Source organism: Lycium barbarum, chromosome 8, assembly GCF_019175385.1.
Source record: "Lycium barbarum isolate Lr01 chromosome 8, ASM1917538v2, whole genome shotgun sequence".
Lineage (NCBI taxonomy): Eukaryota > Viridiplantae > Streptophyta > Magnoliopsida > Solanales > Solanaceae > Lycium > Lycium barbarum.
Genome location: NC_083344.1, coordinates 133,438,178 through 133,444,177, shown reverse-complemented (window position 1 = coordinate 133,444,177; position 6,000 = coordinate 133,438,178).

The following is a 6,000-nucleotide window of genomic DNA, read 5'->3' as shown; positions in this document are numbered from 1 at the left end:
GCAAAAATGAAATCAATGATCTTTTACAAAAAAAAAAAAAAGATAATAAGACCTTCTAGATCCCCTTGGAGTTGTTCAGCATTTTATGTAAATAAAAATGCCGAAAAAAAAAAGAGAATCTCCCAGATTAGTTATAAATTACAAACCTTTAAATAAAGTATTACAATGGATTACGTACCCGATACCTAATAAAAGAGATTTATTAAAAAGAACTTACAAAGCAAATATCTATAGTAAGTTTGATATGAAATCAGGATTTTGGCAAATACAAGTTGCTGAAAAAGATAAATACAAAACTGCATTCAATGTCCCTTTTGGGCAATATGAATGGAATGTTATGCCTTTTGGGTTAAAAAATGCCCCATCTGAATTTCAGAATATTATGAATAATATTTTTAATCTTTATAGCAATATGTCTATTGTCTATATAGATGATGTATTAATATTTTCTGAGGACATAGATTCTCACTTTAAACATCGAAATACTTTCTTTAAAATTATTAAGTATAATGGTTTAGTGGTAAGTGCTAAAAAGATTAAATTGTTTCAAACAACAATTAGATTCTCCAAAGAATGAATAAAGCTTAACCACCAAATAATTCTCCAACGTAAGACCAAAATCACCAGCACGTCAATTACTCCTCCAAAAAAAATGAAACCATGCTAACATATTGGAGTAAATGTTTACTACAAAACCATTTGCTTCCGTATACAAAGATAAATGAAGGTACAACTACCTAAACTCCATCTACTGTAATTTCCAATTAGAAAAATGAAGAAATCAACCATACACCCATCATATCATTTTGCCCTAATATTAGCTCATCATTACACCATGATTGATCCACTAATTTTTGTCTCCAAGCCCATAAATACTAAACACCAACAGAGGTAAAAGTCCATTAGGCTAAAGATTGAATTTCACCCAACAATGTTAATATAATAATGACAAGTGCTCTATCCAAACCAAGTAATAATAATTCTATAACAAAATACATAAGTACCTTAACTGAAGATAAATGGTACTTTCCAATTTGCAATTTGACGGTGTAAGCTCAAAATGACTCCGTTCGTTTAACCCCCAAGGAAATGCTACCACTGTCTCCTCTGTGGTTTTTTTAAAAAAAAAAATTAGTTCCTGGAAATGCCCTTTTTTATTCCCCTTCTTGAACAAGGTAATAAATCTTAAGCAACTTGACGACTCCAATTTATTGCCGTAAAGTTCTCTAGAGTTAAAACTCTCCCCTTATCAAATATAAGACCTAAAGTACTTATGATCCCAATACAAGGCCACCCTTACGTGAGGGATGGGCTGGCCCCATTTGCTTACTATTAAAATATAGGGAATTTTACATAAATGACTACACTTTCGGGGTTTAAAATTTGTCATAGCTACAGTTTCAATATTTATGTTGCGTAGCTATAGTTTCCTCGCTGTATTCAAAAAATGGCTCGTTGTGTTCGTAAAACGACCTAGCTGTATTCATGAATACAGCGAATAAAAAAAATTTAAATTTTTTTTTCATTGTATTCAAGTCATATGAATTCAACTCAGCTGTATTCATGTCAAATGTATTCAACTCAGTTGTATTCATTTATAGCTACTTTTACATTGTATTCACTTTATTGTATTTAAAAATCAGTGGTATTCAAACAACATAAATACAAAAAATATTGTATTCAACTTGTTGCATACAAAATTTTCAATATTTAAAATAAATTGTATACAAATAAAAAAATCCTTAAAAATACACCCCAAAAGACTGAATTTTGCACTAAAAATTAACGAATACACTCAAATACGAATACAGGAAAATAAAATGCACTGTGTTTTTCGGTCAGATTTGGAAAAATACTCAAATCCGGCAACAACGTCGTCATTTGCTCAGTTTCCTTCAACGGAGAAGGTTAGACGATGAAATAGGGAGAGATCCGACTGCTAAATTCTTCCATGTAAGGTACATCAGCTTCCTTGCTTGCAACAGTATGATGCTTTCCATCAACATATCTCTATATCTTGAACTTCAGCAGAAGGGCCATCGGGCAGGGGCGTAGGAGATGGAGGATATGCCAAAAGCTATGTATTATAATTAAATTTAAAATTTAGCTACAGGCCGTAATTTCTACAAACTATGGCTATTTAGGGTAAATAAGAGCATATGTTTGCTCTGTCGCGTAGTAATCCCTAAAATATAACCCAAAGCCACTTATTCCTAATTCTCAATTTGCTATATGAAATTGGCCCACTCAGTCAAATACTTTAATCACTAATTTATACCTTATACGTCTGCAAATAATATTTCTATAAATAAACTATTCACACATATTATATAAATATATTCTAAAATTTCCCGTCAATTATATAACCGTACCACCTATCCCTGCAAGTCAAGAGTATCATTTCCAAGCTATGGGAAGGGTATTTTGGGGAAAAGACCGTAAAATGCCAAAACGACCAAACAGGTCATTACAAAATTGAAGCCTCATGGTTAGTTGCAACGAGTCCTTGATTGGTTTTGTCTTTATTGGGGGGAGAGTCATTGTGATACACTTGATATGCCGGAAGTTAATTGCCACAACCACTGTAGACAGCTTTACTTTGTGATATCGATGTTATACCCCATTTTAAACGGGTTAAAGTAGGAGTACAACATATTGGAGATTCCTATTTTGCTTATTTTAAGGAGTCGCCACCTAATTGATTTTAAGGTAAATTAGGACACCTAATTATTAACTAAGGTAAAGCTAACTAAACCTCCGTTAATAGTCTGCTTAATCAGTGTGATTCTAGGTAAGGGTTCTTTATTATCCTAAAGGGAAGGGGTTAGGCATCCTTTAGAATCCGTTAACTACGGTTATCCGGCCAAACTTGGGTTAATTAATTAAGGCTAAATATAGAAATGGCTTACAAGTATTGCTGAGGTTTTAAAGGAAAATAATGTTAGTTAAGATTTACGGAAAATATAATAATTTGTACAAAAGAGGACTTTAAACGCTACTTTAAAATAAGACTTATAAATGTTGCTTAGACTTTAAATGAAAATATAGTAAATGCTATTCAAAGATGAGACTTGTAGGAAATATGATAATTTGCCCATAAATAATAGCTTTTGAGAAAAGATTTAGCAATTTTGAACTTTGGATAAATTATGTTATATGAATGTAGCAATGTAGAAAAATCTAGGCTTATAAATAGGATTCAAAATGAAGTGAGTTTTCTTTCTCCTTTTTATTATTTCTTATTAATTATGCTTAGCTAAAAATATGCATGATTGATTCAAACTTGAAGAGTTATCTATAAAATATACTTGGCTTAATATTTACTTATTAGTGACGTTTTAATTTTCTAAGATAGTAATAAACAAAACATAATTCCTTTGATTCAAAATATACTATTTTAAAAATCAGTTGTTCTGAAAGTAAATATTAAGATACTATAAATAACTTTAATGTAAAAAAAAGAAAATGAAACTTATGGTATTAATTGAGTTTCTCTCTTAAGTTTACTACCTATTATACTAAAGCTAACCCACTAAATTCGCTAAGGTTCACCTAAATTAAAAAAATAAAACAAAATAAAAAGTTAGTCACATAATACAAGTTAAATGCAACAACATAAAACAGATGTGTAAAAAAAATGTAATGAGATGGGCTTAGCCCATTTTTGGGCTGCTGTGAACAGTCTACTGTTGAGAATGGCGCAGCACATTTTTGGACTGCTGAGAACTGTTCACGCTATTGGGCCTTGGCCCAGAATTTCCGTTCCTTTTTGTTTTGCTGCGGGCTGGGCTGATGGGGATGACTCGAGAATATTATGTTGGGCTTTTGGCCCAACACCGAATGCGGAAGAGGAACGAGTCCCTCGGATTCGTATGCGAGGTTCATGCAAAAGATAAAAGGAAAAGGATTAGTATACACTCAACGAATAAGGTAAAACATGTAAAATATAAACTCAAAATAGATCAGTAGATGATACATAATATGTATATTTTAAGTATGCTTCATGTATACACAGGTATATGACTTCACTACTTCAACAGCATTAGAGTGTTTATAACATAATAAGGCACGCAATTTGCCCAGCTGTGCAGTGGGCATCGCAAGAACAACTACACAATACACCAAGGCAAATAGCATCTACACAGCAATAGCAGTTAACTTCACAAAACTACCTAACTACAACATATGCTAAGGTACAGAAATCTGCCCAGCAGTGGCAGTGAACTTCACAGAATTAACTGGAAAATATGCTAAGATAACAGAATCTGCAAAGCAGGGGCAATGGACTTCACAAACTGATCACAAAAAATGCTTAAGACACAAAATCAGTATAGCCAGGGCAGTAGCAAGGGTCTGCAGATTATGGGTAATTCCTGAATCATACAATACCACACATGAGCATACAAATAGCGAAAAGCGAGACGGGATGTTAAATCCCTTGGATAACCAGTCGCATAAAGTTAAGCAAAAATGAAACTAAATTGTATTCATGTGTGATAGAATCAGCAAGCTCAATGTTTCCAACAACCTCAATTATGCATGATAAGGCACTCAAACAAAGCCACAATTTCCAAACTTGAAACAAGGCAAGCATTTAGCACATAAGACTCCGATGTTTTAGACTCAAATAAACTGCCGAAGGAGAAAACCACACCTTCAACTACCATTGATGTATCATAAACCATGAAGAAATCAGATAAGTGCACAAATATTAATTAATCGTTTGAATTTGAGGCAGTTTTATGCTTAACTCCAGATTGACATAAGATAAGGGATATAGAATGTTTTGTTAAGAGACTAAGGCATATTATCTTAATATGAAACAACTCAATGCAATTTCTATATCAAATTAGATGAACATAAGCTTGAATAATCATACTAGAGTCTTTAAATGCTAACTCAAATTCATTTTTACATGTAAGAACTTCATGCGACTGATTTGAAACCTTTTCAGCCCCTTTAAGCATGCCTCTACTCAAATGCCTAAATCATTTAGTATACAAATGACGAATTATACCACACAACCTTATTCATGATTTCTTTAGATCAACGGAACAAAGTGTGTAAAGGCCTTATTTTCATGAACCGAATAGAAAATTGAATGTCTCGACCCAAACTCTAATACATGACATTGAAACTAAACCCAAAACTGACTTGATTATCACATTTCTCATGGAACAGAACTGAAACCAAAGATGAAAGGGAAGGAAATCTGAACTGCACATTAGGGAATAAGGGGAAACACACTCATATAAACATTGCCTATTCCCTATATAACTAAATCAGGCAGCTAACCGCACCCTAAGCTACAGACCAAGATTATTGATTCAAATCAAGCGGATGACTAGTACAAATTAAACTAGCAGCAAGTACACCATATGAGGGACACTTAGACTTGAAACAATGGGTTCATAACTGATTTATATTATCTAAAATCAATAAAAGGGAAACTATGCTAATTTATACTAACAACTATACCAAACAGCACGCAACCTTAAACAGAACCAACATCGCATGCTTATGACTGAACTATCTCCATACTAAGTGAATAAGTTATAAACATGCTAATCAGTTACCAGCATGCACTAATTACTCAATAAATACACATAAGAACTAAAGGTTGAAACTGAAAGAAGAGGTATTGGAGATCACTACACGACAACAAATAGATCTCTTTTTTACCAAGGCACATTCGTTTTCCGCAATTTACACAATTTATACATTAGCAGGCAAAATAGTGTATCAATTTATATTTCTTGATTATGCCACAAAAGAAATTGATTTCTAATACATAATGAAAAGATGAACGGGAGTTTGACGCTACTTTCACTTCTCATACAGCTTAAACAGAATACATCTTAGGAGAACAATGTGACTCAAAGCTGGAAAAAACGATCATAGCCAATTCAGACTCATTATCCCTCAAAAAAAAAGAACAAGTTTACTTTAAAACTTAAGACCCTAAACATACATGACTTCATATTTTAGACCAACACAACA